This window comes from Nipponia nippon, unplaced genomic scaffold (assembly GCF_047370975.1).
Source record: "Nipponia nippon isolate SJK-2023a ecotype South Korea unplaced genomic scaffold, ASM4737097v1 scaffold_8, whole genome shotgun sequence".
NCBI classification, from domain to species: Eukaryota; Metazoa; Chordata; class Aves; order Pelecaniformes; family Threskiornithidae; genus Nipponia; species Nipponia nippon.
In genome coordinates this window covers 47890094-47906554 of record NW_028262402.1, presented here as the reverse complement: position 1 = coordinate 47906554, position 16461 = coordinate 47890094, and the positions used below count along the sequence as shown (strand labels likewise).

At 46.3% G+C, this 16461-nt stretch overlaps 1 protein-coding gene across 2 annotated transcripts in view; it reads left to right on the top strand.

The window, feature by feature from the left end:
* The first annotated feature begins 252 nt into the window (after nt 1–252).
* Nucleotides 253–16461, top strand: part of KANK1 (KN motif and ankyrin repeat domains 1) — a 132248-nt gene continuing 116039 nt past the window's right edge. Inside the window, exon 1 of one of the 2 annotated variants that reach the window (XM_087742153.1) lies at nt 253–360. The gene's annotated coding sequence lies outside the window, so the exon portion shown is untranslated. Of the gene's footprint in view, nt 361–4476; nt 4496–16461 lie in introns of those variants that run through there. The other variant, XM_087742154.1, reaches the window with a different exon arrangement.

Genomic DNA, 16461 nt, shown 5'->3' with positions numbered 1-16461 from the left:
CGGGGTTTGCGCTGTCGCGGGGCACAGGGTTTGCTCTCGGGGGCCGTGGTGGAGGATTTGCGCTGCTGGGGGTGTGGAGGGATGGCCCTGAGCGGAGGGACGGCCCTGCTGGGTGGGGGGGGGCGGGAGGACCGAGGGTGCCGGCGGGGGGCTGGAAGCGCGCCTTGTTGATTTTGGGCAGCGCGCAGCCGCAGTGCGGGCCGCCGGCGGGTACAAAGCGGCTGCGAGAGGAGTTTGCGGGCTCCCGGCGGTGCGGGCTGGCGGGGGGGCTGGAGTTTTGCGGGGCTCCCCAGCGCCCCACCGCCACCTCCCCACCCCCCCCCGCCGGCGGCCGCGGCGGGGCCCCGCCGGGGCCCGGAGGTGAGCGACGAGGATGGGGATGGGGCGGGCGGGGGACGGCGGCGGCGGCGCTGCCCCTCTCGCCGGGGAGAGCAGCCGCCCCGGGGGAGCCTCTGGGTCCGTCCGGGGCGGGGAGCGGGCGGTCTGCAGCGCCCTGCCCCGCCGGGAGGGATGCGGCCGTCCCGGCGGACCGGTATGCGAGGGTGTGGCGGAGAGTTGTTGGTACCGGTACCCGCTCCCCGGTTTGAGTGAAAATCCGTGATTTCGCTTGGGGGGCAGGGAGGGGCGCATTCTGTGCATCGCTGCATCCCGTCTCTACTTCGGGTCAGCAAAGGTACATCGTAGCCCGCCCCTTCACGGCGTGCCCGTCTGGCCGGTGGGCTCCTCGGGGCAGCTGCCGTACGCCCACCGCAGGTTTGGGCAGTTCCCCCCGACCGTGAGCGCTGGCTGCCTCCTTCGTGATCGTCGGGGGATGGAAGTGCGGCCGGACGGGGCGGAGAGCGGCGCTGAGACCGGGCACCGGCGTGTGGGGAGGGGGTCGCAGCCGCGGCGGGAGCTGTGTTCAGCGGTGCTTTGTTGAAGTGGCCTGTCTTGGGTACAGTCTAACTTGTGAGCTGGCACTTTAAAAAGACAATAGAGAATTTCTTTTTTTTTTGGGGGGGGGGGAGGGGCAGGAGTAGGTCTTGGGCTTTGATGCTTATGAATATGCCTTAACTTTGGCTGCTCTTCACGGATCTCAAAAAACTCTTAAAGACATCCTGAAGTGTTTGAAAACCATCTTATTATTTCTGAAACAAAGAACATTGTGAGGCTCTATAGCTTGAAACACAGTTATGTGTGAAAACTGATTCAGGCATAATTACAAGCCTCAGTAATGACAGTGACTTTCTTGTGACTCCTTTAGCCCTGGGTTTCACATAAGACCAAGCTAAGCTTAACTTTCTTGTACTGACATTAAGATCAAGGATAATGTGCTTTTTGTTAAATCAAAGCTCTCAAACATTTAATTAGTGGCGGAGCCCATCTGGCAGTTCTGTAGCTTAGTTGACAACCTGGCATATTGGCTAGCCAAGAAAGGTGACCATGACAATTTGCTGATTAAAGATATCGGATGTATCTTACCCTTTTATTTCACCCTTTCTGGCAGGGTGACTGGATCTGATTAAAGGTTGTGTGGGTACATGTTGTGAAAAGGAAAATATGAGATAAGTGAGAGGAGGCTGATTGGGTCAATGTGAGTTTTAGAAAGGCCGAACTAATTTATTAAGTGCCCAAGGTGTGCAAAGAGAGCCGTGACATTTTTGTTCAGGTAGGGTTTCAAGCCCTTGGGAGGGCTGCTTGGGTCTTCAGGTCTGGAGTCAGTTTTCCAAAGGGAGCGGGTGCCAGCAGGGCAGCAGTGGGGCTGCCCTCAATCCATGTTGCAAGTGGTATCCTTGAAGTCTTGTCTCTCTTCTGCCTGGGAACACCTGCCTCATACTAGTGACTAGGTAAAATGGGATCTTACCCCAAAACTGCCTCCCCAACAGAAGATGAGGTGGTGTCCTATGGCAGGGAAGCCCTGGTCCTTCCTCCATCCACTTTGAGCGAGAGAGGCTGCAGCTCTGGCCCACCAGGCGTGGGGGGTCCGGGGTGCAGGAGCTCCTTGCGTGAGCATCCCGCACAGCGCTGGGTGTGGGGACAGCAGGGTCAGTCACGCCAAGGCGGGGGCAGGAGCCCCCAGCAGCAGTACAACTCCAGCTGCCAGAGAGCGGCTTGGGCAGAAGTGTAGGTGGATAGAGGCTCTTGTGCGCCTCAAAATCTGTGACTTTGTCAACTATGTGCTTGGTGTGATTTGATGTTATGCTGAACTCTGTGTGTTTCGTTTGTCTGATGTCACAGTGAGGTTTTTTCCCCTTTTATTGCCAGAGCTCTAACTAGATGGAAATTCATCAACTGAGGTGGATGATTCTCTATTGGCAAACATGATACCTTCATCAAATAAATTACTGATTACCACTCTGGGTAATTTGGTGACGACTTCAGTAGCACTCCAGTCTATACAGGAGTCCCCAGTGCCTTAGTTTTTAAATTTGTACACACCTGCTTTCTTTTGAGATTAGGCTTTACTTTAAAATTGCACTTGCAGAAACTGAGAATAAAAGTCGATCCTTAGATTGAAAACTGAATGTGGATTGGTTTTAGGTGGCGGTTTAGCAGGTCTCTGAAAATCCTGCCTCATTCAGAGAACTGGCAAAGGATGTATTTCTCATACCATAAATGACTTTTGTATGAGATGAGTCTGTTCAGTCTCTCCCCCTCAGTATCTGTTTGCCTTTTCCCACTCTGGCAGTTTTCTCAGGCTTGTAAGCCTCTGGTAGAGCTTGCGGTCTCAGTTTCTGCAGTGCCCTGTATGTCTAAATAATAGATGCTGAAAGTGAGATGAAAACATCTAAATGAAGAGTCTCTTTTGCAAATGATGCAAGGCCACTGCAAAGAGCTGTCAGAAACGGGCAGCTGATCGTGCTTTTAGTTACTAAAGCATTAGTTGTTAATTGAGGACAGTTGCAGATTTTCTTGTGGTGTCAGCACCTACTGTAGTGGTAAGTCAGGGAGGAGGAGGTTTTTTCCCTAGTCATTTAGCTAATGGAATTGACTAATGGGCCATAAGAGAAGTTTCAGGTGTCACTGCTTGGACTGTTCGAGATCCATCTGAATTTGCCTGTGTGCTTTAGAAAGGAAAGAAACACAGAACTTGCGAAGTGGCTTGAAAGCTGGTGTGTATATACATGCATGGGTATGAATTTTATCTAAATTTTTGTGGGTTGTGGCAAGATGACAAGTGTTAAGTTAATAACTAGGTTATCGTGTTATAATGATGATGAGAAGTTCATATGGAATTACAACATGAAGTAGCAATGAACAACTTGCAGAAAGTTTTGATTCCACCTAATCTGTAAATGTAGTTTACGGATGGCTTGAAATACCAGCTGTAATTTTTTTTACAGGATTTACTTGAGAAGTTTTTTGTTCAAGCTACATAAAAATATATAAAAGTCACAATATCTTTTTATAAACCTTATGTAAGCACTGAAATATGTTTGTCTTGACTAGAGATTCAGATTTATGATCAAACTTATAATGTGTTTGGTTCTAGTGGGAAATGATTCATTTTAAGTATCTTAATAGTATCTGTGTGGTTGAATAATTGGCAGTGCTGTAAAAAGGCATTTAGGCATCTCATGGAGAAACTGGGGAAGCCACTTAGGCATGTCAACTCTCTGACACTCCACAGTTCTCTCTTGCTCCCATTATAGACGCTACATATCGAGGGGAAATAACATTCAAATTATATGGTTGTTCCCAGCTATCAAAAGACTGGGACCTGAAGGGAAGTAATAATACACATCAAGAATGAACAACCAGCATAATTGATTTTTTTTTTCTTGCAGTTTATATATTTTATGCAGATCACTTCTAGCAGTGTTGTACTGTGAATTATGCTCTAATGTCTAGCTCATTCTCTAACTCTAAATACTGCCCATGTATTCTACTTTGGGAAACTGTGTCTGCAATCATGACAGCAGTGTTGAGACTTGTTAAATCTGAATACTGGTTTAGGCTATATTTTTATTTTTACTTTGCCAAAGGTTCCCAGGCAAACTCTGCAAAATAGCAGAAAGATGTATATGGCGATAGTCACTTCCTCAGCATTAAAGACGTACTTGTCTGTGATGAGGAAAAGAGGAAATTACTTTTAAGGTGCTGTAGTGAATACTGAAAATGCTTTCTGAGCTCTGCTAGTAATGAAAAGACTTCTGTCATTCAGGTTAGATGGCAAGAGCGTCTGATCTCGCTTCCAGGCTGTCACAGGCCTTGGGCTCTTACCTTTGTATTAAGCCCAATGACTAGTTTGGCTAAAGCACAACTTAGAAGAAGGCATCCTGTTAGACTTAAAATGCTCCCACAGGCTTCCCTTGGCAGTTAATGCCAATTTTTTGTGTCTTTCTGTGCTCAAAAATGTGTTTCTGATTTCTAATTAGAGCTGTACTGGGGAAGGACAGCTGACAATTAAACATGAGTCATGAATGCATGTTTTGAATGTCCCTTTAATTCTTTAGAGATGTGAGTAGACTGAAGATGGAGGAGTCTGACAAGAACAGTTGGAACTTAATTGTGGGTAAGCAAATCTGTCAAAGTCAGTCTGGCCTTTTTATAAGCCCAACTGCTGTTCACATACTTGTTCAGTGTACAGGTTCCCTGTTGCACACAGGAGCAACAACCAGACCTGAGTATCTGCCCTGATGGGTTGGAGCTTGTAATTGTGTTTCCCTGAAATGAGGCATCTCTAGAAAATGTTCTGGTGAAGGTGATGGTGGGAGGGTGTTGGGCAGTGGGGGTGTCCCAGTCTGTTTCCGGGCTCAGGGATGGGGCCTCCATGCCGTTCCTTGCACAGAGGGAGGTGTCTCTGCTGGCCTGAAGCACTGGGGTGTTGCTGCATGGCACGCAGAGCCCGGGAGGAAGAAATGGCAGTGAGAGAAGAGTCTTTTACATGCAAAACGTGGGGGTTTTCTCCATCTTCTCTGCAGCTGTGTGTGCCATGAGCTATAGGCAACTCTGCCTTCGTTGGTGGTGGCTGATGTCCAGGAGGGCAGTGGGGACACCTCGTTGGGTCTCTTGGGCAAATGTTCATAGCACCACACTTCCCAGGAGGGATCACTGGTCTGTCCTGGCTTGGTGATCTCCTAAACCTGCTTCATCATATGCCAATGCTCTGAAGTAGAGGATGCCGTTCCTGGCTGTAGGTGCCCTGAGCTGTTGGTGGGAGGTGCTGAGGAAATAGAGAAGCTGCTTTTGCAGAGCTGAAGGGCTGGCATTACTGTTCTTCGTTGCACAAACGTACCCATGCCTCATCCCAAGCACCTGGGGTTTTCTTACTGGTCTACCATCTTCTCTGCCCAAAGGGTGACCAGTGCAGTCACATGAAGCAGTAGCTCCCTGGCAGGAGTGGATTGTGCTGGCGCTGTTGTCTTCTGAGGAGGGGAGAGCAGTCAAAACGTTGGTTATAGGATGAGATACCAGCCCTGCTAAGGTGCTTTGTGCTGAGAGGTTTTGTACCAGAGACTCTGAGAAATGTGCAGTATCCATACACTTAAGGCTGATGAGGGCTAATCTGTCCCTTACCTTATGTCTTGTATGGATCTGTAATTAGTGGACATTGACTTTTAAGCCGTAAGTCCCTGGACTTTTTTTTTTTTTTTCCCTGAAGACTTTAATTAGTATTCCTAAGTGTAGCTCCAGATAGGGCTGTTACCCACACAAGTGTCCAATCCTTCTCTTGATCCCACTGAGCTGGTAGCCTTCATGGTTGCTGTGCAGTGATAATGACTTCTGTAGTGTGTGTGCGCAGACATTTCAGCCTCCTAATTACATAGCTTGATCATCCCTCGTTCTTGAGATAAGGAGAAAAATGGATTTAGCTTTTATGCGCCTTTCGTTATTTTACATAATTCCTGAGCCCCTTCCAAATAATATTTGCTTAGTTTATTAAAACTGAAGTGTTTTTTTTGAAGCCTTTTTTTATGATTTCTACATACTTCTGATCCCTTCCCAGTTCTGCAGTGTCGTTGTTAAGGGGGAGGATGCTGCCCAGATTGACCCAGATGATGTGGCACCATTAATTTCTAAAGTGGCGTCAGAACTGTTTCTGTTTTATTTGGCACCTGTATGAATCTCTGCACCTCCTGGCTCTTTCCCATTGACTGCAGCTGCCCATGCCACGGGGGCCTTAGAGGGGCTGCAGGTAGGCAGTAAATCTGTGCCTGGCTGAGAACAGCGAGCCCTCCTCTTACGCTTTTGCTGCCAGCTTCTTTGTGATGGTGCTAATATTTATGTGGCTGCGGGACGAAACAGATTGGAGCACTGATCTGGCTGGAAACAAACCTGCTAAAATACCCCCCCAGGCTATTCCCTGTGTGCACAGCATCCCACGCGCTGGGCCAGCATAGCAGGAGAGGGTGGGAAGCCTTTCAGCGGCAGTACAGGGTTGTGTCAGAAATTCATAGGCATGAAATCATGGTACTATGATTCCCTCCTGAGCCTGTGAACTGTTGGAAACCAATGTGACTTGTTCTAAAATTTGGTCCATTAGGACCGTCTTGGCAGAGGATGATCAGAAGCATCCTGTGCTGTGGGTGGGACTGGGAAAGCTCCTGGCCTTGCATTTCATATTCATGCATGCCACCGGCCTGCAACTTCTTCCTTTCAAAGATGAAGAGTTTAGTTTAAAACAATGATTTCCCCAGGGTTTTTCTGACTCTCTCCCTTTTTTTTAACTGCAACTGTTTTCCCAGTTTAACGGCTGGGAGTCTCCCCTGGAGTGAGACAATGTCAGAGGTTGAATGTGTTTGTTTAGGTGCATAAACATGGCTGTGCATGGTGAGGCTTCCTCACAGTGTTTTCATTCAGTTCATGAGCTGTTAAATGAGAAAAGGATGGGGCTCATTCCTGAGCTGTTTTGGAACAGCTGTGTCAAAAAACCCCCAAGGACCTCAGACAATAGTGAACTCTCTGCAAATGTTGCTCCTTTCATCCCTGTCTCAGCATATGGTGATGCAGAGGATCTCTAAGAGTTACTCCAGGCTAATCTGGTTTGGACAGAGAAAGAAAGACACATGAGTGTTTTATGTGGCTCTTCAGTATTTCTCCAGAGAGAATTTGCCAAGAAGTGCAGTGATTGGGGGGTGGGTGGGAATCTTTGGATTCATACTAGAGAGCTTTTCCCTCTATTTTTGGGTTTTGAGTGTTTTAAAATTAAGAGTATAAAAAGTAACAAAGGACAGTTAAGATGTTGATTATGAGACAAAAGTATGGGGACATGACCCATGCATAATTATTAAATGAAACAATATTGCAGAGTTTGTCTCCGATTTCCACGTTTCCGGCAGAAGAGAAATTCGAACAAAAGTGCTGATGGGTCTTCTCTGTTTTGCAGCTTGGCAAAGGTAATTTAAGCCTTTGGGTTTTTTCTCACCAGTGCTTTGTTATTAACCCAGCTGCTAGTAGACAGGTTGTACTGTTTCAACTCCTCCTCTCCAGTATCCTTGCAGTGTTAGTAGATCGATATATTAACACGTAATCTGCTTCCCACTGCAGTCCAGCTTTTGGAGGGGTGAACTAGAGCAAAGCCTTGCTTTTTTTCTGAGTGGATGTACCTCAACAGACACAGCAAAATATCTGCTGAGAGAAGATGTTTAGTTTAGCTGAATCTTTCTTCAGCGTAGAAACTGATACTGGGGTCAATCCTACTGTAGTGTGGTGTTTTTTGGTTTTTTTTTTTAACAGAGTGCTTTAATGGATAATGAGTCATCTATTGGAATCTGACTTTTCACTCCAATTACCCACAGATAGACCAAGATTTATCTGCAATTCTGCAATAGATAACTTCCATGTGCATTGTTTACATTTCAGATACCAAACCAGGGTGAAAATCAGGCGGTTCATTCATTGTGACCTGTCGTGTATCTGAGTGTGAGTGCACATCCCTTCAGGCTCCATTAGCATGAGTTAACTTTGTAATTGGGTTTCTGGGGCAAACGGGGACAGGAAGCAGAAGTAATTTGGCAGGCGAGGCTTAGCTTTTTTGTTCGGTGTGGTGTAAGTGCACGGGAGAGCAGAAGTAGAAGATGGATGCAGAATGGCTGGAGAAATCCTAACAAAGTGGAGGACAGTTGTCAAAACTGCATATGGATGTTCCGGAATATCATGCAGCTATACCAAGGTGGGACAGCTATATCGAATTAGAATTCCTATAGCTCCTGTGCTTTTCAGAGCCCTTCTCTTGCTCTCTTAAACCTGCTCTGTGTTCTCCAGCTTTCTGTCCATTTGGCAGTAACATGTGGCAGTAACACCTTGTCTTTGTAGAGACTGGCAACCAGAAATGGCTTGCTGAGTGAAGAGCAGTTGTCACTTGGTTTTGAAACCACTTAACAATAAAGATGTTAATAGAAATGTAAGTTTTGAAGTTGCTCTAAACTCTGTTCATAATCTCCAGTTTTCTGCAAACAAACCAAAAAGCAGAAGGTCTCCATTTTTACTATAATTTCTCATGGTTTTAGCTCTCAGGCAGTTTTGCTGAAAAGCCAGTTTTGGTATTTTAAAAAAAACAAAAAACAACAACAACAAAAAACCAAACCAATGAATAAACTGTAAAATGTTAGGGTTCTTGAGCAGGGGAGTCAGGTTTTTTTATTTCTTTTTTAAAGGCATTAAAAGTCATCTGGCTCTTTTCAGGTGTTCAGTGTGGATTTACATGAGTGGGATTAGAATTAAGCTGCTTCATGGTACTTTTTAGAAACCACGCTCCATATTTTTCAATAAACAACTTTGCTTTTAAAACAACAGTCTTTATCCCAGGCTAATCTTAAGACTTAGAAAAAGCAACAGAAGAAGAGGTTTTTAGTTTAGGTTCCATTCCTTCCTGACATGTGGTGTTGAACTCGTTCTTAAATTTTTAACTTGCCTTTTTTTTTTTTTCCTCATGGTAAGACCTTGACAAGTTTTCTTTCCTCAGACGAATGCTAGCCTTATTCTGGCGTCACTGACCATTTTCTCCACGTGTGTACTTTACCAGCAGTCTGCTCGGATTCTTTTCTGTGCACGACAAGTCAGTAACTTTCCCAGATGAGATAAAATCACCTGCAAGAAGACCCTGGGATTAAATCTCTCTGAAACCAGGAGGTGCTTAAAATGATGTAGGCATGATTGGCTGCAGTTTATGTATCTTGTCAGCATCGTTTAACCGGGCTGACAAACTTCAAGCATGCTTCTTACTTTGTTCTTGCAGTGTTGTGGGCTTTTTTACTCCTGTTTTTTTGGAGTAGACAAGGGCTCTGATGTGTGCCTGTGTGTGGAGTGGGGGTCGCCTTAGTCTGGATCCTGATCCCATCTGTGATTGATCACTTGATCTTTATCTCTTTTGCGTTTTTCTTGCGGCTTCTCACCCCATTACTGCTGCTGCTTGTGACCGCTGTCCTGTTTTTAAGCAATGTGCGAGATCGGTCACGTCAACGAAGAGACTAGCGGCGGCCGGGAGCCTCTCAGATGGGGAAATTCAAGGAACACAAGCCCGTCTTTGTGCCGGCGCAGACATGAGGACTGTCACGAGTTGCGCGACAGGCGCGCTGCGGCGGTGCGCTCGGTGCTCGCTCTGGCAGCACCCGGCGCTGGCGGGAGCCGCTGGCCCCTGGCCGGAGCCCCTCCTGCCCGGCTGCAGCCCAGCCAGACGGCTGGTGCTCGTTCACTGACTCTCTGGTTGGACCGAGACCTGTGGAGCAAGAAAATATGGTAGAAATAAAACGGAGTTCTTCAAGAACCTTAAAAATAGCAGATGACTGAATATGTTCTTCACGCTGTAAGGAATTGTTGGTTTTGGCTGAAGGAGGCTTGGGAGGGTTTCAGGTCTGTTTTATCCGTAGCAATTCCATCCTCTGTTAGCCTGGGGGAGAAACGGCTTGTGCTTGTACAGCTGAGTATCAGATCTCTGGCTCAGGAAGTGTTAAGTGCATGTGTTTATTACTCTTAATGCTGGTATGTTTTTCATGTCAGCAACTAGCCAAAAACGGGGGGACCTGCAGTTTGTTTCAACTGGTAGAAATCAATGACAGGCAGGTTTATTGCAAAGTTGCACGTACAGTTTTGTTTCCACAAGCGCGGGCCGAGTGGGACAAGAAGGGACCCTTTGCTGGTTTGCAGCCCACAGTCACGCCTTGCGGCCCCTCCACAGACCCCCCCCTTAAAGGGAGTCCTGCGACTCTGCAGCAACCCCAGCTGCCTTTTGGTGTTGTTATTTCCCGGGTACCCGCTCCCATCCCTCTCTGCCAGGCAGCGAAGGACCCCCAGCCCCAGGTCCGCATCGCTCACGTCCCCTGGCTCTACCTGTGCGGGCATGCCTGTGCCTGCACAGGTGTGGGGCGAGGGAGGGCGGCCAGGCTGGTCCTCTGCTCTGGCTGGGAAACCACTGTCGGTTGTGAAAGTAGCCTGCCTGCTCCTGTCCTCCCTCAATATCCATCAGAGCCCCCCTGCCCACATAGCTCACATTCCTCAGCGGCATTTCATTTGGGACGGTGTTTTGCTTTGCAGGCTGTTACTGCTTGGTAAAGGAGTTTCCTCATAGCTACATCTTCATGGAAGGGCAGTGGTTTACATCCCTCAGTTTCGAGCGCAGTGTGACACATCTGGTGCCGGTTCTGGGTGGTTCCAGGCCTTTTTGGTGACTGCAGGTGAGTGAGGCGACAGGGGCGTGTAGCAGGGAGGAGAGTGTGCAGTGAAGAGGCCAGAGGTTTGGCTGTGCATGGTCTGAAGGAGAATGGTGGAGTCCCGGAGGAGTCTCAATGGGTGCTGGTGTCTGTGGCTATTGTGTAGGGAGGAAGTTTCATTGTCATTTCAGTTAAAAGACCTTTTTTCCCCTCTTCCTCCGAGCAACTTGCTAATTTGCATCACAAAAGTGAGCCGGGGTTGTCTCCTTAGTAAGTTGCAGAAAATAAGATCTCTTCAACTGTTTGAGTAAAAATGAGACGATTTATGAGTTGCTTTATGCTTACTGGTGCATTCAAGTACAACTGTTAATTGAACTGGTTAATGCTGTATTACTGCAATGTCCAGTTATGGCCATTCTTGTACCAGTGCTGAGAGTCTCATTACAAGGAGAAGGACTGGCTGGCCTGTGATACTGGTGTTGCCCTGGAGAAGAACTGGCTGGGTATGTAAGGCCTTTTCCCCTGCCGATCCAGTCTTCAGAAACACTGGGTTGATATTCTCCATGTCTTGCTAACACTCTGCCAGATATTCTTTGCAAATCAAACATAGCAGTAAAATAATGTCTTTATGCACAGCTAGGAGCACCATAGTGCTGGCACTTAAGATTTTCTGTCATCTGACAGCCATTTTGTATATATATTAAAGCTTAGTCAAATTGACTTTGGTGGAGCTCTGGAGCATCTCATCACTTTGATTTCAACGCAGAAGTTGTCAAGCCACAAAGCTGCCCTGATATTCCTGCCTTAAGTTTCTGTAAATGGGTGTGTGAGCATGGGAGGTCCTTGAAAATGTGACCAGTGTATCTGTACTGTAGGTCGGAAGCAGTAGGTACACTCTGTGTGCCTCTTCTGTCTCCTTTGTATAAAACTTCATACCTTTGCGTAAAACCCAGAGTAGTACAGAGGCTACAGAAGGGGCCAGAGTAAGGGATGGAAGTCTGTATTCTGTCTAACCTCAAGATTCGTGTTTCTGTGCTGTGTTGTGAAATTGTGATGTTAATGCTCTTGCTGTGAACAGAAAGCCTTTTGTGGCTGGCTAAACTTTGGAAAAGCTTTAGGCTCAAAGAGGAACATTTTCTTTTCCTTCCTTCCTCAAGTAAAATCTTCACTTGGACTGATACTTGAATACTTAGGGTAGGCTGACTTTGCCCTGTTAAAATCCAAGAAGGTTTTCTTTGCCAAGACTGAGGTAAGCTCCACATAAAACTTCACATGTGATGAGTTATCTTTCTAATTCCTTTAAGAATTGTGTTCTCTTGCAATGAATTACTCACATAAAAGCACTTGCTAAACCATGTCTAGACTGCAAAGACCTGGATTTGACTGAATCTAATTAAAGCAATGGTGGCTTGCAGGTGAGGATGTAACTGCAGTATAGGATCCTAGCTTTTGCTAGAAAGAGATTGGTCTTAGCTGAGATGGTTTTGACTTGCATGTGGAGGTAAATTAAAGTTAGATAGCTGAAATGGTACTTCTCACCACCTGCTTAGCCTGCCTCTCAGCAAGAGTACCTGCCCACAGCAGGATGCCTGAATAGCTCATGTAGATGTGGGTTTCAGCACAGTGTCCTGAGAAAAATTTAAATAAATTTCCTGCTGGTTTTGGAGAACTAGGAGAACAATTCTGGAGAGTTATCAGGAAGCTTCTGACTGTGCTGTGGAGATATGAGGCTTCTTAAAATATCCCTGCTAGAAATACTGGTTTGGATACTGGAGGTTAAATGTGCTCAACGGACAGCTCTAACTGGTCCATGCCAGCCAACCACTCTCCTGACAAAGCTTGTGAGTTCATCGTCCCATCTGTGCCCATCGCCTCATCTTGACCACTTAAGCCACATTGATTACCAGCCGCCTATTGATTAAGAGGGATTAGGGGAGGCCTGGATATCTAACACAACTAGCTTCTCCCAGCTCTGAACACGTTGCTGGAGTGGAAGTTGTGAGCTGCTGTGGGTCCCTCCTGGGAGATGTTCAGGGTAGTTTTTACTGCAGTACGAAGAAGCACGATGTAACTCCTGGCTTCTGGTAGTTTTACCTCACGGCCTTGAAAGTTTGCCCAGATGTGTCTGTGAAGCATCTCACATCTCAGCTGTTTTCATGCTTTTGCTATTCCTCTGTCTCGGCTCTCCGGACTCCTTTTATTTCCCGTAACTTTTCCATCTAGCACACGCTTTGTTTGCTGCCCATCAAGTCATTCCTGCTCCTTCTCTTTCACCCTGCCCCTGAATGCTTGCTCTGTTTATTCAGACTCTCTAAGACGATACAGAAAAGGGGCTAACAAGAAGTAAATGGAAGAAATACAAGGGAGAAGTGAAAGAGCTGTCCCTGACAGAATTCAGGCTCCTTTGCCTAATCTGACAAGTAAAACTTGTTCTTGAAAATCTGTCTTTCCCTTTGCATTTTCAGCCTGTCATCAAATTTCTGTTAGTTTTGAACTTTGTCTCAAGGGGTTATTGCAGGAGCAGAAGTGATGAGCCAGCTGTGCAATTCCTTTTCTCCTCATTGCAAGTGGGGGGGGGGGGGGCGGGGAAAGACATAGCTGCCTCACACTGTAACACAGCAGCAGTGGGCAACTACCACGACTTTTCAGGCTGCTGCAGTCTTACAAGATGTTCTACTTTGGAAATGGAAAAATGAAGACATACTGGGCTATTCTTGGTACCAAGCTCAAGCTTCAGCATTGCAAAGAAAATTTATGTGTATCTAATAAAAGATACACATGCTACTTCATGGCAGTTTGCAGAGAGGAAACTTTTTCTGGCAAGGAACATTGGCCTGAATCTTGTCTTATCTCTGTGTGTCCGAGAACTTGCATTTTTGTCATCTTCTCAGAAATAGAATAGAATCCAACCTGGGATAAACCACATAGTGGCCAGGGGTCACAACACGCAAATGCTTTGAGGTGCCACAGGTACTTTTGTGACTAGTCTCTGGTCCAGGTTGTTGTAGCTGGGTAGCATGGGCTGTGTACCAGCCCCCTCGCTGCCCTCCCCTCTCACCAGGGGCTGTGACCAGCTGAGCCTGCGGCACAAACGATGTGCTTGCTCTGCTGGCTGCTCTCTTAAGCTGTCTGCAGGAATCTGGTATTTTCTTAGCTGTGAACACTCTTCTAGCCTTATTTATGCATGTTTTTTTTTAACTGACCTTTTGATTCCCTTTCACTGTTAACCTGTTAATTGAGAGCTGGTTGTTACAGGGCTGCTTACATTCTGGGGGAAGAATAGCCACAACTTGTGTTGTACATTCCTGTACGAATTATGTTTTTGTTACTGCAGGAAAAATGCTGTTGTGCTTCATGACTGCCTTATAATTCATCTTGGATGTCCCGATCGGGACTGAAGTCGGATGAGGTGAACGATGGTCAGTGCTGATGTTGAAGCTGAAGATGGAGTTACAGGCAAAGAAGGCTCCTAATTATCTTTCTTCTCATGAAAAAGGGATATTTGTCTTGCTACACTGAGATGCTGAGCTTCTCCCTGATCTAGGAAGTCTCCACTATCTCCATCCATTTCCTTGATTGTTTTTTGAAAACTTCATTTTAAGTCATGGTTTAATTTGTCTGAAGGGGAGAGACCCTTCTTACTTTCACCTTGCTGGCTATCTGGAGTGACGGAAATTGCATGAGACACTGGACGGTTTTTTTTGTAGATGATTTTCTCTTCCGTGTGTCTCTGGCATTCATCAGTCTTGTTCATGATGGAAGTTGTGGGTCATGGAGATATTTTAACTCCTGACCTAATAGCATGTGAGAGTTTCCTCTGCTCTTGCCTGGTTTGCTCAGTTCCCTGTTTGGTCAGCAGCTGGGGAGCTGCTGGGAGCTTGGCTGGAGATGGCTTGGCCTTGGCTCCAGGTTGCACACAGAGCTGGCTTGTTGCTGTCGTTAGCCTTGTCTGCCGACCAATGTGGCTGGCAGGCTTAGCAGGAGGCTGCAAAGTTAAAATGCTATCGGTGCTCTCAGCCCACAGGCAGGGCTGGATGGCAAAGTCCGTCAGGCTTATGGGGGGAGAAGGGTGATGTGGGTGCACGCCGTGCGCTGGGAAAAGGAAAGCAGGCTGAGCCTGTGGTGGAGGCTGCCTGCTGCAGAGCTGTACTGTCCTTGTACCTGTGTTCCCTTATGTTTGCTGAAGCGTAACTGTAAACAGCTATTTCCTACTTTCTGATTTGTACATCTTTCTTTAGTGTTCCTTTTAACCCTGATTTTTCCTTCAAGTTGCCAGTTACTTATAACACCTAATCCCAATTTAATTACTTTTTTTGCGTCTGGGGATTGTACATTATTTGCATCACAACAGAGCCCCATGAGAGACTTGGAGTAATGTCAGCTCTGGATCTAGCTTAGGCAGTTCAAAGCCAGGCATCAGTTCTATCAAGTTGATCCCTTTGTGCTGCTAAGTTGGAAGATGCTGATCCAGTTGGAAGTAGGCAGGTGGCAGGTGAAGCAGCACATCTGAGTGTTGCCTGGCCACTAAAACTTGTTTTAATGAGAAATAATAGAAGAGTAACAAGCCTGTCACAGGGAGATGTTTCAGGAGTTCGGTTTTATGCCGCCGGCAGTAAAAATAAGACAATAAACATAAAGAGCATCTCAGAGGTTAGTCAGTCACTTCTCTTTGGCTTGTGTATTATGGCTTGTTCATTTAACAAGATTGTAGAATCAGTTTCTCAAAGCCTGGTAATAAAACACATCAGTTAAAATGAGAATGGAGACTGGAAGAAACTACTTAGTTCTGTGGACTGTTTCTTTCAACACCTTGAATTAATAATGTTTTTTTAATTAAGAGTTCATCATACCAGAACTATGTAGCAAGTTATGCTTCTAATCAGCTTCCCCCCAAGCTGCATTTCTTTTTAATTGCCAAGTGCTGTATTTGCTAATAGAAACACAGGAAAATATGAATATATCTGTACTGAGAGAATATCTGAGGGAGGCTGTTGAAAGCAGTCTGCTAGCATCAGGTTTTTTGTGGGTTGTCGGGTTTTGGGTTTTTTTTTTTTTTTCGGTTGCAAGTAAGTGTGTGAATGCTTTATTTTTAAACAGGACAAAAGGAGATGGCTATTAAACCTCAGCTCTGCCTTCGCTTTTCCCAGCTGCTGTCTCAGATCTTTGTTAAGCTCACTTGTTTCTCTCTCTCACTCAGCTCAGGCCCAAAGGTCACAAGGGGGTCATTGCATTTGGAGATCTGTCAGTGCCTAAGCATCCTTTGGAGAGCAAAGCAAAGAAAAACCATCTCCTCTCACCCCCCCTGGTTGTAGTACATCCAACAGGTTTTGCTGTACTTTGGTGCTGTCAAAGTGTCCTGCAGCTGCTTTCCTGTTCGTGAGTTTTGATGGATCCCTGTTCTGTCAGCTTGCATCAGATAGGTAGCAAGCGAAGGCATCGCTTCTCCAGAAGGAACTTCTCACATGCTGTGAATGCAAATGGACCATTTGCTCCCCTCCCACCACCTAAATCTTTCCTCTCCGGCTGTGTGGGATTTAGTGCCAGCTCACAACACAAGGGCGACAGCTGGTTGGTGTCCAAAGTCCTTTGTGCTGTTTCAACTTGAATCAGGAAATGATTTGTCAGAGGATCAAAGCGCTCTTGGGTGAATTAACTTTTTTTGCCAAACCATGGGTTTGACGCAGATGTAAATATTGTCTGATCTTTATAGGGACTACCAGTGTTCCTGACACAGGAGTGATTTCTGGCTATCACCCAAATCCTAGAATCGTTTAGGTTGGAAAAGACCTTTAAGATCATCAAGTCCAACTGTTAATTAACTGTCCAACCATCATATTGGGGTTGGCACAGTTAAATTCATAGAGCACCCTGCATTGACTGTTAGGGATCA